Raw genomic sequence first — 16,861 nt, 5'->3', positions numbered from 1 at the left:
AATGAGGATGTACTCTCAGTTAAGTCATCTGGTATTTGATCCATACCAGGTGCTAACTGCAGAATTCCAATTTTTGAAATCATGCTCGCTTGCTATCACAAAGTAGGATAGTGGGGTTGCATTGTGAAATAGGATTGTAGAGGGGTGCTGGGGACTTTCCAGACCATTGTTAAAGAATGTGTTGAAGCCTGAGCCACAGTGAGACCCTACCTCGAAAAACCAAAAAAAAAAAAAAAAAAAGAAAGAATGTGTTGACCTTCCAAGGTTCAGGGTCCATTGCAGAAGAGGTGGTGAAAAGAATGTAAGGGGGCTGGAGAGATGGCTTAGCGGTTAAGCGCTTGCCTGTGAAGCCTAAGGACCCCGGTTCGAGGCTCGGTTCCCCAGGTCCCACGTTAGCCAGATGCACAAGGGGGCGCACGCGTCTGGAGTTCGTTTGCAGAGGCTGGAAGCCCTGGCGTGCCCATTCTCTCTCTCTCCCTCTATCTGTCTTTCTCTCTGTGTCTGTCGCTCTCAAATAAATAAATAAAAAATGGCCAAAAAAAAAAAATTAAAAAAAAAAAAAAAAGAATGTAAGGGCCAAAGGAAGGGTAGGACTCCTTACAATGTGCTCCTCCAGACACAAAATGGCCTGGACATCCATGACCTCACAGTGCCTGACACTACCTGCACAAGACCATCATAATAGGAGGCAAAGATCATGACATCAAAATAAAAGAGAGACTGATTGAGAGGGGGAAGGGATATGATGGAGAGTGGAGTTTCAAAGGGGAAAGTGGGAGAGGGAGGGAATTACCATGGGATATTGTTTACAATTATGCAAGTTGTGAATAAAAAATTAAAAAATAATGTGTTGAGGGCTGGAGAGATGGCTTAGTAGTTAAGGTGCATGCCTGAGAAGCCTAAGGACACAGATTCAATTCTCCAGGTCCCATTTAAGCCAGATGCACAAGGTGGTGCATATGTCTAGAGTTCATTCGCAGTGGCTAGAAGCCCTGGTGTGCCCATTCTCTCCCTCTGTCTCTCTCTGACTGAAATAAATAAATAATAATGAAATCTTTAAAAAAATGTAAAACACTAAAGGGTAGAGAAAGGAAGGGAGGAGGATACTTAATAGGTTGATATTGTATATATGTAATTACAATGATTGTAATGGGGAGGTAATATGATGTAGAATGGAATTTCAAATGGGAAAGTGTGGGGGTGGGGAGGGAGGGAATTACCATGGGATATATTTTATAATCAAAAAAAAAAAAAAAGAAAACAATGACAACAAATGCTGTTGAGTGTGTGGAGAAAGGAGAGCTCTGATTCACTACTGGCGAGAGTGTAAGTCAGTGTAGCCATTATGGAAATCAGTGTGGAAATTTCTTAAAAAGCTGAAAATTGAACTACCCTATGACCCAGCAACAGCACTCACCCCTGGGCGTATGCCCAAAGGGCTCTATAGCCTACCACAGAGATGCCTGCACACCCATGTTCGCTGCTGCTCTGGTCAGTAAAGGGAAGGAAATGGAATCTCCCAACATGTCCATCGGCACATGAATAGATGTTGAAAATGTGGCACATGCATGTGATAGAATTCTTTTCAACAATAAAGAAAATAAGATTGTACATTTATAAATAAATAAATAAATATCTAGAAAAATAAAAAAAATTAAAAAATTTAAAAAATGTAAAACTCACTTTAAAAATGTAAAAAAAAAATGTGTTGAGCACTTGAGAGGCAGAGATAGGAGGATCTCCATGAGTTCAAGGCCAACTGAGATGACATAGTGAATTCCAGGTCAGCCTGGGTAGCTTGAGACCCTACCTCAAAAAAGAAAAAGAAATAGAAAAAGAGCTGGGAGTGGTGGTGTGCACTTTTATTTATTTTATTTTATTTATTTATTTTTTGTTTTCCAAGGTAGGGTCTCACTCTAGCCCAGGCTGACCTGGAATTCACTATGTACCCTCAGGGTGACCTCAAACTCACGGTGATCCTCCTACCTCTGCCTCCTAAGTGCTGAAATTAAAAGTGTGCAACAAGCCGGGCATGGTGGCGCACGCCTAGAATACTAGAATACTTACATAGCAGGCAAGCCCAACACCTAGGGTCACTTTTGATATTATTCTGGGAGTAATATAAGAGCCACACCTGGCACCTTTGGATCCTCCCCTGAAGATAACTTCTGATCTACACATCTAAGACCATAGCAGATAATTAGAAAACCCAAGCATCAAATTAACCCAAGGTACAAAAATCTACATTATGATACAAGACACACAAAAAAATCAAGACAATAGAAACCCACCAAAACTTATAAATTCATCATAAATGACCTCCAGTGAGACTGGTTTAGATAAAATGCCTGATAAAGAATTCAAAAGATGGACACTGCAAGCCTTATATTTGGCCAGCCAGGTCAAGTGAGTCAATGATGCAATTGCGGCATGTCTATCATGGTGGAAACCAACTGCCCTCTAATTGGACTAGAGGCCCATTCCATGGAAGGAAATACATTCCTGATACTGAAAACTTAAAACAGGGGCAGTCATGAGCCTTAGGGGTATAACTTCTGCTGATGTCTGGATAAATGTATATACTATGCTTATCAAACTGCCCAGTAAGCACTTCTCTTAATGTTCATACTCTTATATTAATGTTACTCTCACTTATGGTAGAGAATCTTCTCTTTTCAGATGGCAGTGAAGTTGGGACGACTCAGAAGGTGTCATAGTGCTGGAAAGAAGTGACTGGAGTACTGAGTAACATCTCAATCACACCTTCCAAGGCTCAGGGTCTAATGCGGAAGAGGTGGCGGAAAGAATGTAAGAGCCAAAGGAAGGGTAGGACTCCTTACAATGTGCTCCCTCCAGACATAAAATGGCCTGGATATCTATCTGGATATCCATGACCTCACAGTGCCTGACACTACCTACACAAGACCATCATAAGAGGAAGAAAAGACCATGACATCAAGATAAAAGAGAGACTGAGATGGGGAGGGGATATGATGGAGAATGGAATTTCAAAGAGGAAAGTGGGGGGCAGGGAGGGTATTACCATGGAATACTTTTTATAATCATGGAAGATGTTAATAAAAATTGAAAAAAAATAATTCAAGGGCTGGAGAGATGGCTTAGCGGTTAAGTGCTTGCCTGTGAAGCCTAAGGACCCCGGTTCGAGGCTCAGTTCCCCAGGTCCCACGTTAACCAGATGCACAAGGAGGCGCACACGTCTGGAGTTCGTTTGCAGTGGCTGGAAGCCCTGGCGCGCCCATTCTCTCTCTCTCCCTCTATCTGTCTTTCTCTCTGTGTCTGTCGCTCTCAAATAAATTTTAAAAAAATTAAAAAAAAAATTAAAAAATTCAAAAGAATGATTTGTATCTATGTTCAAAGAAATAAAAAGAATCAAAGAAGAAAACAAACTCCTGAAGGAATCCTAAGGGAACACAGGAAACTAACTTAGCGAAATAAGGAGGTCAATACAATACATGAGTGAGAAAATAGAAATACTGAAGAAATACCAATAAGAAATACCAGAAATGCAAAACAAAGTCAAATAGAAAACCCTATAGGAAGTCTCATCAGTAGAATGGATCAAGGAGAGGACAGAATATCTAAACTAGGGCTTGAGAGGTTGCTTAGTGGTTAAGGGGCTTGCCTGCAAAGCCAAAGGACCCAGGTTTGATTCCCCAGGACCTATGTGAGCCAGATGCACATGGTGGAGCATACATCTGGAGTTCGTTTGTAGCTGCTAAAGGCCCTGGCACTCCCATTCTCTCTGTCTCTCTATCTGCTTCTCACTATTTTTCTCTTTCTCTCTCTCTGTCAAACAAATAAAATAAAATTGAAAAAAGAATATCTAGGGCTGGAGAGATGGCTTAGTAGTTAAGGCGCTTGTTTGCAAAACCAAAGGACCTCAGTTGGATTCCCCATGACCCACGTAAGTCAGATGCACAAGGTGGTAGATGCATCTGGGGTTCATTTGCAATGGCTGGAAACCCTGGTGCACCCATTCTCTCTCTGTCTCTCTTGCTCTGCTTCTTTCATGCTCCCAAATAAATAAATAAATAAATAAATAAAATATTCTTAAATATTTATTTGAGACAGAGAGAGAGAGAATGAGAGTAGGGTATGCCAGGGCCTCTAGCTATTGTGGGGTTTATTTTTTTCTTTTTTTCTTTTTTTGGCTTTTCGAGGTAGGGTCTCTCTAGCCCAGTCTGACCTGGAATTCACTATGGAGTCTCAGGGTGGCCTCGAACTCACCGCAATCCTCCTACCTCTGCCTCCCAAGTGCTGGGATTAAAAGCGTGCGCCACCATGCCCAGCTGGCTTCTAGCCATGGTAAACAAACTCCAGACACATGTGCATCTGGCTTACATGGGATCTGGAGAATTGAACCTGGATCGTTAGGCTTTGCAGGCAAACACCTTAACCACTAAGCCATCTCTCCAGCCCATAAAATATTATTTTAAAAAGAATATCTATACTAGAAGATAAGGTGACAGATCTAGAACAGTCCTACAAAGAGAAAGACAAACTAATAGGAAGGTACAAATGGGAATTTCAAGACGTTCTGGGCACTTTGAAGGGATCAAACATAAGAATTCAGGGTATAGTAGAAGAACTTCACAACAAAGGCAGAGTTGGTATTTTCAACAAAATCACAGAAGAAAATTTCCCCCAAGTAGAGAGACAGATGCCAATACAGAAACAGCAAGCATTTAGAATGCCAAACAGACAAAACCAGGAAACAACCTCCCCTTGTCATATTATAACTAAAACCAAAGAAATATATCGAAAGCAATCAGAGGGAAGCATAACATAATATACAAAGGCAAGCCCATCAGGATCGCAGCAGATTAATGAACACAAACTTTAAAAGCCAGAAGGGTTTGGAATGATGTATTCCATGTTCAGAAAGATAACAACTGTCAACCAAGATTACTTTACCCAGCAAAGCTATCAATCCAAATTGATGGAGAAATAAGGACATTCCACAATAAAAACAGGCTAAAGGAATGTGTGACAACTAAACCAGCTCTACAGAAAATGCTTGAAGGGATCCTTCAAGCTGAAGAGAAAGGAAATCACACACATGAAACAGGAAAAAATAAACCATATGCAAATAATAGTTATTACAAGAGAGTGAAGGGAAAAAAAGAAGCACTACAAAAGAAGAATGGCAAGACTAAATACACACCTTTCAATAGTAACTTTTTTGTTTTTGTTTTTTTGAGGTAGGGTCTTGCCCTAGCCCAGGCTGCCTGGAGCACACTCTGTAGTCTCAGGCTGGCTTTGAACCCTCTATGATCCTCCTACCTCTGCTTCCTGAGTGCTGAGATTAAAGGTGTGCACACCCACGCCAGGCTCAATAATAACGTAAATGGCTTCAATACTGCAACCAAAAATACAGGCTTGCATTGCAGACTGAATTAAAGGGCAGGATCAAAAGCCAGGCATGGTGGCACTCGCCTTTAATGCCAGCACTCGGGTTACAAAGATATGAGGATAGCTGTGAGTTCAAGGACATCCTGAGATTACATAGTGAATTCCAGGTCAGCCTGAGCTAGAGCGAGACCCTACCTCAAAAAACAAAAACAAAGAAAGAAAGAAAGGAAGGAAGGAAGGAAGGAAGGAAGGAAGGAAGGAAGACAGAAAGACAGAAAAAAGAAAAAAGAAAAGCAGGATCAGGGGCTGGAGAGATGGCTTAGCAGTTAAGGCACTTGCCTACAAAACCAAGTCCCAGGTTCAATTCTCCAGCTCCCAGTAAGACAGATGCATAAGGTAGCACAAGTGTCTGGAGTTTGTTTGCAGTGGTTGGAGGCCCTGGAGTGCCTATTCTCATTCCCTCCCTCCCTCCCTCCCTCCCTCCCTCCCTCCCTCCCTCCCTCCCTCTCTCTCTCTTTCTTTCTCTAATAAAAAATAAAAGTTATTTTAGAGGCAGGATCAGCACGGCCCCCAGGACGTCACTGCTGCATCGCACCTTGGCCACATGGTCCAGCACGGAGGGGGGGTGCTGGGGGGGACAGCCCCTGCACGTTCCCTGCCAGAGCCCTGTGATAGCGCCAGCATCTGCAGCTCTGCCTGTGGGCATGGCCTCAATTTACCCTGGGTCCTCAGTCCACCCGCACAGCCTGCTGACCTCAGTGTTGACAGGAGACGGGACTGCTCACCTGCCTCAGTTTGCCCTGATAAACTGAAACTAGCCTTGTCTCACTTTCACCATTAGACACCTAGCAAAATCTCGCCCTACCTCAGTTTTCTCCCTGGACACACAATGTTTCTTTGTGGACATTTGATGGGATCCTTGACCTGCCTCAATTTCCCCCTCTCCCCCCTCCGCTATAGCGCCTTTCTAGCTTACTGTCCTCTGCTACCGATTTTCACTCCAACTCACACACAAGTCTGAACATTTGTAACTAGGATCTATGTATGAGAGAGAACATGCCATGTTTGGCATTCTGGGTCTGGGTTACCTCACTTAATATAATCCTTTCCAGATCTATCCATTTCCCTGCAAATTTCATTTTTCTTTACCGCTAAATAGAATTCCATTGTATAAATGTACTACATCTTCATTATCCATTCATCAGTTGAGGGACATCTAAGGCTGGTCCCATTTCCTAGCTAGTGTGAATAGAGTAGCAATAAACTGAAAGGATAAAAGTTGCCCTATTTCTGCTGCTCTGTTTTCTAGCTGCTCTGCTAACCTGCCTTTTTAAGCTTCTGTAATATGGCTTGCTTGCTGCTGCACTGAATCACGGAACTGCCATTTTGCAACTGCCTCCATTTTGTAAAAAGTATACCATGAGGAACCTGACCTTTTGTATGCCTTATACAATGCCTAAATTCCAGGAACTCGAGTTCCTCATTAAGATAACTCCCCACCTGGACACAACCAATCAACGGTCAACACATATCTGAAGCCCCCAGACACGAGCCCACCCCGTGGGCCCCACCCAATCAGAGGGACCCACGGCTGGAACGCCCCTATGACTCTGCATACCTGTGGTCTTAGCCTATATAAGCTGACCAAACCCGTTGCTAGGGGCTCTTCACCCCTCCTGCGAGAGGAATCTGTGTTGAGCCCCGATGCATCGGATTCAATAAACCTCGTGTGGTTTGCATTGAGAGTGTCCTGCGTGAGTGTTCTTGGGGTCGCGTAGACAGCCCTGAGCAGGGACCCCTCTGGGGAACCCCACAAAACATGGTTGTGCAAGTATCTCTAAAGTACTGAGAAGAGTCCTTGGGATCTATACCTAGGAGTGGTATAGCTGGATCATATGGTAAATCTATTTTCAGCTATCTCAGGAACCTCCACATTGATTTCCATAATGACTATTGAAGGACTCAGGAACCAGATGGACACCATGACAAGCTTCAGAGTCCTCAGTAGGCCTAAGTTTCTGTTTCCCAGAAAGATCTAAGTTTTTTATTTTCTGGTAAGGGTGGGTTTAACAGTTACTGGAAACTGATTACGTCATACATTCCTGTAGTCATAGATAAATTCAATTCCCCTAGCCCCAGCCCGCCAACTTTGCCCGCCAAAATCCCAAGCCAACCAGAAGAGTACATTGTTTAAATCAACCAATCATGTACCCATCCCCTTCTTCTATGTTCAAATCCCTACAAAAACCCTCCCCCCCTCCACACTACTCAGGGCTCTTGTACAGATCCTCTGCATTGGTGAAGTCAAGAGACCAATCTTAAGCCCGAAGTAAAGCTCCTTGCCCTTGCATACGAGTTTGGTTCTCCTTGGTGGTCACTGGGGATGACGAGAACTGGGCATAACAGCTATACCAGATTACATTCCCACCAATAGTGTAGAAGGGTTCCTCTTTTTCCACATCCTTGCCAATGTTTATTGTCTTTTTTTTTTTTTTTTCAAGGTAGGGTTTCACTCTAGCCCAGGCTGACCTGGAATTCATTATGTAGTCTCAGGGTGAACTTGAACTCATGGTGATTCTCCTACCTCTGCCTCCCAAGTGCTGGGATTAAAGGCGTGCACCACCACACCCAGCTGTCATTTGTTTTCTTGATTATAGCCATTCTGCCAGGAGTGCGATGGAAATTCAGAGTAGTTTTAGTTTGCATTTCCCTAATGGCTAAGGATATACAACACTTTTTAAAGATGTTTATATGCCATCTGTATTTCTTCTCTTGAGAACTCTCTATTTAGTCCCTTAGCCCATTTTTCTTTTTCTTTCTTTCTTTTTAAACTTTTTTATTGACAACTTCCATGATTGTAAACAATATCCCATGATAATGCCCTCCCTCCCCCCTTTTATCTTTGAAACTCCACTTCCATCATATCTCTTCCCCCTCTCAATGAGTCTCTCTTTTATATTGATGCCATGATCTTTTCCTCCTCTTATGATGGTCTCATGTTTCAGGCACTATGAGGTCATGGATATCCAAGCAAATTTATGTCTGGAGGGACCACGTTGTAAGGAGTCCTAGCCTTCCTTTGGCTCTTACATTCTTTCCACCACCTCTTCCGCAATGGACCCTGAATCTTGGAAGGTGTGATAGAGATATTTCAGTGCTGAGCACTCCTCTGTCACCTCTCAGCACCATCGTGTCTTCTGAGTCATCCCAAGGTCACTGCCATCTGAAAAGAGAAGGTTCTCTAACCAAAAGTGAAAGTAGCATTTAAATATGGGTATGAACGCTGAGTGAAGTGCTTACTGCCTTAGCACCCCTCCCTTCTCCCCCACCCAGGAGGTAAGGTCTCACTCTGGCTCAGGTTGACCTGGAATTCACTATGGAGTCTCAGAGTGGCCTCGAACTCACAGCGATCTTCCTACCTCTGCCTCCCAAGTGCTGAGATTAAAGGCATGTGCCACCATGCCCGGCTCATGCCTTAGCCCATTTTTAATTGGGTTATTTGATTTCTTATTATTTAATTTTCTGAGTTCTTTGTATATCCTAGATATCAATCCTCTGTCAAATGTATAGGTGGAAAAGATTTTTTCCCATTCTGTAGGTTGCCTCTTTGCTCTATTCACAGTGTCTTTTGCTGTACCAAAGTTTTGTAATTTCACGAGGTTCCATTGGTTGATTAGTAGTTTTATTTCCTCAGCAACTGAGGTTATAGTAAGAACATCATTGCCTATGTCAACATGTTGAAGGGTTTCCCTTACTTTTTTCTCTAGCAGTTTCAGAGTTTCAAGTCTGAGATTAAGGTTTTTGTTTCATTTGGACTTGAGTCTTGTGCATGGAGAGAGATAAGGATCTATTTTAATTTTTCTACATATAGATACCCAGTTTTCTGAGCACCATTTGTTAAAGAGGCTGTCTTTTCTCCAATGCATGTTTTTTGGCATTTTGGTCAAAAATCAAATATCTGTAGCAGCCTGGATTAATCATCTGTGTCCTTTATTCTGTTCCATTGATCTATCTGTCTGCATTTGTGCCAGTACCATGCTGATTTTGTTACTATGGCTTTGTAGTATAGCTTAAAATCTGGTATAGTAATACCACCAGCCTTATTATTTTTTATTTTATTTATTTATTTTTATTTTTTTTGTTTTTCGAGGTAGGGTTTCACTCTGGTCCAGGCTGACCTGGAATTAACTATGTAGTCTCAGGGTGGCCTCAAACTCTCAGTGAGGGCTGGAGAGATGGCTTAGCAGTTAAGCGCTTGTTTGTGAAGCCTAAGGACCCCAGTTCGAGGCTCGGTTCCCCAGGTCCCACGTTAGCCAGATGCACAAGGGGGCGCACGCATCTGGAGTTCGTTTGCAGAGGCTGGAAGCCCTGGCGCGCCCATTCTCTCTCTCTCCCTCTATCTGTCTTTCTCTCTGTGTCTGTCGCTCTCAAATAAATAAATTAAAAAAAAAAAACAAACAACTCTCAGCGATCCTCCTACCTCTCCCTCCCAAGTGCTAGGATTACAGGGGAGTGCCACCATGCCTGGCTAGTTTATTTTTTAAATATATATTTTATTTATTTATTTATTTGATACAGAGAAAGAGGCAGAGAGAGAAAGAGGCAGAGAATGGGCACGCCAGGGCCTTCAGCCACTGTAAACAAATTCCAGATGCATGTGTCTGTCGGGAGCCATTTTGGCTGGACTTGTATCCATAGCTCTGGGCTTCTGGCAGCAAGACATTAGCAAAACTATAGCAGCCTTCCTGTAAGTAAGATTATGTATATTCAGCCATTTGGCTGGTCTTTTGTACTGAGAAGTGATTGAAATGCAAAAACTCTGTAACAGGAAGCTTTTTTGATAGGAACTTGTAAAGCTCATAAAATCTTTGCCCATGGAAAAAGTGTTTGTAAAAAGATATAAAAAGGAATGCTGTGAAATAAACCATGTCTTCAGTCCTGGCTTGAGGCCTTGCTTCAGCCCTGGACTGTAGTCCATGCTTGCATTCTTTCTTCTGTCTTTCCTTAATCCTTACTCCCCATCAGGCTTGAACCCTTTCAGCCGGCAGGCTCCAGCATGTGTCCCATTGTATATCTGGCTTATGTGGGTCCTGGAGAATCAAACTGGGATCCTTTGGTTTTACAGGCAAATGCCTTAACCACTAAGCCATCTCTCTAGCTCCCTTATTATTATTTTTTTAAATACTTTTATTTATTATTTTTTTCAAATTTTTATTAACATCTTCCATGATTATAAAAAATATTCCATGGTAATACCCTTCCTCCCGCCACTTTCCCCTTTGAAATTCCATTCTCCATCACATCCCCTCCCCTCTTATTTTTTAAATACATTTATTTATTTATTTATTTGAGAGAGAAAAAGAGGCAGATTGAGAAAGAGAGAGAGAGAGAGAGAGAGAGAGAGAATGGGTGTGCCAGGGCCTCCAGCCACTGCAAATGGACTCCAGATGCATGTGCCCCCTTGTGCATCTGGCTTATGTGGGTCCTGGAGAATAGAACCAGGATCCTTTGGCTTTGTAGGCAAATGCCTTAAATGCTAAGCCATCTCTCCAGCCCAGTCTTATTTTTGTTGCTCAAACTTGTTTTGTATATTTGAATATTTTTCTTTGTGCTTCCAAATGAATTTTAGATTTTTTTTTCATTCCTATGAAGAATGCCACTAGAATTTTAATAGGGATTTCATTAAATGCGTAGATTGCTTTTTGTAAGATTGACATTTTCACAGTATTGGTTCTTCCAATGCTCGAACATGGGATGCCTTTCCATTTCCTAATGTCTTCTGCAATATCTTGTTTGAGAGTGTTTTAAAGATTTTATTGTAGAATCCTTTATTTCCTTATTTAGATTTATTCAAAGGTATTCTATTATTGTTATTATTATTATTATTATTATTATTTTGAGGCAATTATGAATGGGCATGATTCCCTGAGTTCATCCTCCACATGTTTGTTGTTAGTATATAGAAAAGCTACTGAAGCTGGGTGTGGTGCCGCATACCTTTAATCCCAGCACTGGGGAGGCAGAGGTAGGAGAGTCTCCAAGAATTTGAGGCCACCCTGAGATTATATACTGAATTCCAGGACAGCCTGAGCTAGAGTGAGACCCTACCTCAAAAAACCAAAAGGAATAAAAGAAAAGAAAATGAAAAAGAAAAGCTATTGATTTCTGATTCTGTGTGTTTATTTTGTACCCTTCTACATGGCTATAGGTGTTTATGAGCTGTAACAGTTTGCTGGTAGAGTCTTTAAGGTCCTTTATGTATAGAATCATATCATCTGCAAATAATGATAATTTGATCTCTTTCTTTCCAATTTGTATCCCTTTTGTGAGTTTCTTTCTTATTGCTATAGCTAAGACTTCCAGTACTATATTAAATAAAACTGGGGACAAGCCAGGGATGCTGGCACAAGCTTTTAATCCCAGCATTCAAGAGGCAGAGGTAGGAGGATCATCATGAGTTCAAAGCCACCCTGAGACCACAGAGTGAATTCCATGTCAGCCTGTGCTAGAGTGAAACCCCACCTGGAAAATAAAAACGAAACAAAACTGGGGACAGTGGACACCCTTGTCTTGTTCCTGATTTTAGTGGGAAAGCTTCAAGTTTTTATCCATTTAGTATTATGTTTTCTGTAGGTTTGTCATAAATAGCCTTTATTATGTTGAGATATATGCCTTCTATTCCCAGTTTCTTTAGGACTTTTATCATGAAGAGATGGAATATTGGATTTTGTCAAATGCTTTTTCTGCATCTAATGAGATGATCATGTGATTTTTGTCCTTCAGTCCATTTATATAGTGTATTTACATTTATCGATTTGCATATGTTGAACCATTCCTGCATCTCTGGGATAAAGCCTACTTGGTTAAGGTGAATGATCTTTTTGAAATATTCTTGTATTCTGTGTGCCAATATTTTGTTGAAAATTTTTGCATCTATGTTCATGAGGGAGATTATTCTGTAATTTTCTCTCTCTCTTTTTTTTTGTTCTGCCTTTGTCTGGTTTGGGTATCAGGATGATACTGGCTTTGTAGGAGGAGTTTAGTAGAATTCCTTCCTTTTCTATTTTATGGAAAAGTTTGAGAAGCATTGGTGTTAGTTCTTCCATCAAGGTCTGGTAAAATTCACCTGTGAATTCATCTGGGTCTGGATATTTTTTAGTTGGGAGATTTTTTTTTATAACTGATTAGATCTTCATACTTGTTATAAATCTATTTAAATTATTTATCTCATCTTGATTTAATTTTGGTAGGTCATATAAATCAAGGGAATCATCCATTTCTTTCAGATTTTCAAACGTAGTGGGGTATATATTATTAAAGCATGTCTTCATGATTTTCTGAATTTCTTTGGTATCTGCTGTAATAGTGCCTTTTTCATCTCTAATTTTATTAAATTGTGTCTCTTTCCTCTTTCTTTTGGTTAGATTTGCTAAGGGTTTATCAATTTTGCTTAATTTTTTAAATTTTTATTTATTTATTTTTTGAGGTAGGGTCTACCTCTGGTCCAGGCTGACCTGGAATTCACTATGTAGTTTCAGGCTGGCCTCAAACTCATGGCAATCCTCCTACCTCTGCCTCCTGAGTGCTGGAATTAAAGGTGTGCGCTACCACACCTGGCTTTCAATCTTGCTTATTTTTTCAAAGAACCAACTGTTTGTTTCATTGATTCTTGGGATTTTTTTTTTTTTTTTTTTTGAGGTAAGGTCTCACTCTAGCTCAGGCTGACCTGGATTTCACTGTGTAGGCTCAGGTTGGCCTTGAACTCATGGAGATACTCCTACTTCTGCCTCCCACATGCTGGGATTAAAGGTGTGTGCAACCACCCCCGGCTCTGCCATAATCTTTTTAAAAAAATATGTTATTAGCTGACAGAAAGCTGGAAGGAGGTATTCTGCATGCAGTTTAATGGGAGGAAGAGATACCACCAGTAAAGATACTCAACAGTGGACACTGCAAGCCTTATAATTGGCCAGCCAGGTCAAATGAGCCAATGGATGCAATAGTGGCACATCTATCATGGTGGAAACCAACTGGCCTCCAATTGGACTGGAGGCCCGCTCCATGGGAGGGAATACATCCTTGATACTGAAAACTTAAAACAGGGGCAGTCATGAGCCCTAGGGGTGTAACATCTGCTGATGTCTGGATAAATGTATATACTATGCTTATCAAACTACCCAGTAAGCACTTCTCTTAATGTTCATACCCTTATACTAATGCTACTCTCATTTTTGGTAGAGAATTGCCCCGGCCAGCGGAGAATCGAACAAAGAAGCGAGATGAAAATCAACCTGAATGAAAGTAGGCAAACAGACACAAGAAGGAGACCATGCTAGACATTTGTCACGGCCTCGAGAGTTTATTCTTACATGTAGGTTTATATAGGGTTGTAGGGGGAAGGGGACGTGGTCAAGGCAAGGAGTTGTAGGGGGAAGGGGATGTGGCCAGGGCAAGGACTTGTTAGGAAACCTAGAGGGGTTGTAATTAGGTGTTCATGTAATCTTGCCTAACTGACTTAACATCCTGACTGCACCAGGTTTCACATACTGACCATAAACTGGCTTTTTGCAAAAGATAAGATTCTGTAAGTAGTCTGCTGACCAGTTCCAGAAGTACCTAGCAGAAAGCTGGATGGACCAGCTTTCTGAGTAATGAGTCAGCCCAGGCAAAATGGAAAGGCTTTTGCTCTATGGCTCCCTACAGAGAATCTTCTCTTCTCAGATGGCAGTGACCTTGGAACGACTCAGAAGGTATCATAGTGCCAGAAAGAAGTGACTGGAGTACTGAGTAACATCTCGATCACACCTTCCAAGGCTCAGGGTCTAATGCGGAAGAGGTGGTGGAAAGAATGTAAGAGCCAAAGGAAGGGTAGGACTCCTTACAATGTGCTCCCTCCAGACATAAAATGGCCTGGAAATCCATGACCTCATAGTGCCTGACACAAGACCATCATAAGAGGAGGAAAAGATCATGACATCAAAATAAAATAGAGACTGATTGAGATGGGGAGGAGATATGATGGAGAATGGAATTTCAAAGGGGAAAGTGGGAAGAGGGAGGGTATTACCAAGGGATATTTTTTATAATCATGGAAAATGCTAATAAAAATTGAGAAAAAAAACCCAAAAAAATTATTATTACTTACTTATTTGAGACAGCATGCACGCAAGAGAGAAAGAGGTAGATAGAAAGAATGGGTACACTGGGATTCCAGATGCTGCAAATGAATTCCAGATGCATGTGCCCCCTTGTGCATCTGATTTACATGGGTCCTGGAGAATGGAACCGAGATCCTTTGGCTTTGCAGGCAAATGCCTTAACCGTTAAACCACCTCTCCAGCCCTGCCCTAATCTTTATTATTTCTTCCTGTCTACTGATTTTTGGTTTGCATTATTCTTCTTTCTCCAAGGCCTTACGGTGACACATTAAGTTGTTTACTTGCAACCTTTCTAATTTCTTAACATAAACATGCACTTAAAGCTATAAAATTCCCTCTTAGGACTGCCTTCATTGTGTCCCAAAGATTTTGGTATGTTGTGTTGTCATTACCATTTGATTCTATGAATTTTTTGATTTCTTCAATGATCCACTCATAATTCACTAATGTCCTATTTGGTCTCCATGAATTTGTGTATGCTCTGTAGTTTTTCTTGTTGCTCATTTGTAGTTTAATCCCATTGTGATCAGACAGAGTACAAAGAATTATTTCAATTTCCTTGTATTTGTTAAGATTTGTTTTGTGTCCTAATATATTGTCTATTTCAGAGAATGTTCCATGTGCTGCTGAGAAAAATGTGTATCCTGTAGCATTTGGATGCAATGTTCTATAGATATCTGTTATGTCCATTTGTTCCATGACATCATTTAATCCAGATGTCTCTGTTTATTTCTTTTCTTTTCTTTACTTTTTTGGTAGGGTCTAACTCTGGCCCAGGCTGACCTGGAATTCACTATGTAGTCTTAGGGTGGCCTTGAACTCACGGTAATCCTCCTACCTCTACCTTCTGAGTGCTGGGATTAAAGGCATGTGCCACCCTTCCCAGCTTCACTTGTGTCTTTAATTGGCGTGGGGGTAGGTGGCTGAGCATAGCTTGTTAGAGCATCTGGATGTAAACTCAGGCAAACCTACCACCATTATTTCTGCAAATGAAATTAAAATTATGGAAGGCAGGGCTGGAGATATGGCTTAGTGGTTAAGCGCTTGCCTGTGAAGGAGTCTCCTGTCTTCACCTCCAATCTGGTCAGGGTGACTCTGGGATTACCAAGGTTCACACACCAATGTCCAGCTTTTTGTAGGCTTTGGGGCTCCTAACTCGGCATGTCACCTGCCCCTGTCCCCTAGTAACCCTTCAAGTCTATTTTCTATTTCCAAAGTGTTCTTTCCTTTAGGATTTTGTCATCTTTCAACTGTAATCATATTCATAACACCTCCATGCACCTGGTGTTGCACACCTGTGACTCCAACCCTCTGGAAGCTGAGGCAGGAGGATTGCCGCGAGTTCAGCCTGGGTAACAGCGAGACTGTCTCAAAAAAACTATATACATATGTGAAAATGTCATAAGGAAACCCGTTACTGTATGTATTTAACACATGCTAATAAAAATATTTGGGAGTTTTCTGGGTGTGGCAGCACCCTTCTTCAATCCCAGCACTGGAGAGGCAGAGGGTAGGAGGATCACTATTCGAGACCACCCTGAATATAGTGAATTTCAGATCAGCCTGGGCTAGAGTGAGACCCTACCTTGAAATAAACAAGGGGCTGGAGAGATGGCTCAATAAGGCAAATGCACAAGGTGGCGCATATATCTGGAGTTCGTTTGCAGTGGCTAGAGGCCTGGCGTGCCTATTCTCTCTCTTTCTGCATGTAAATAAAATTTTTTTTAAAATTTTTATTTATTTATTCATTTGAGAGCCACAGACACAGAGAAAAAGACAGACAGAGGGAGAGAGAGAATGGGCGCGCCAGGGCTTCCAGCCTCTGCAAACGAACTCCAGACGCGTGCGCCCCCTTGTGCATCTGGCTAACGTGGGACCTGGGGAACCGAGCCTCGAACCGGGGTCCTTAGGCTTCACAGGCAAGCGCTTAACCGCTAAGCCATCTCTCCAGCCCAATAAATTTTTTTTTAAATTTTTATTTATTTATTTGAGAGTGACAGACAGAGAAAGAGGCAGAGAGAGAGAGAGAGAGAGAGAGAGAGAGAGAGAGAATGGGTGCGCCAGGGCCTCCAGCCACTGCAAACGAACTCCAGACGCGTGCGCCCCCTTGTGCATCTGGCTAACGTGGGACCTGGGGAATTGAGCCTCGAACCGGGGTCCTTATGCTTCAGAGGCAAGCGCTTAGCCGCTAAGCCATCTCTCCAGCCCGTAAATAAATTTTTTAAAAATTGGGAGTTTTAAGGAAAACCTCGAGGAATGTGGATCATTAATTGCTAGGCACGCAATGGCCCTGGTGTTGGCGGCCGCACCACGTGACCAGAGGCCGTACC

The sequence above is a fragment of the Jaculus jaculus genome, chromosome 15 (genome assembly GCF_020740685.1).
Source record: "Jaculus jaculus isolate mJacJac1 chromosome 15, mJacJac1.mat.Y.cur, whole genome shotgun sequence".
Taxonomy (NCBI): domain Eukaryota; kingdom Metazoa; phylum Chordata; class Mammalia; order Rodentia; family Dipodidae; genus Jaculus; species Jaculus jaculus.
The sequence above is the reverse complement of the archived record's forward strand: the minus strand, read 5'-3'. Positions refer to the sequence as shown.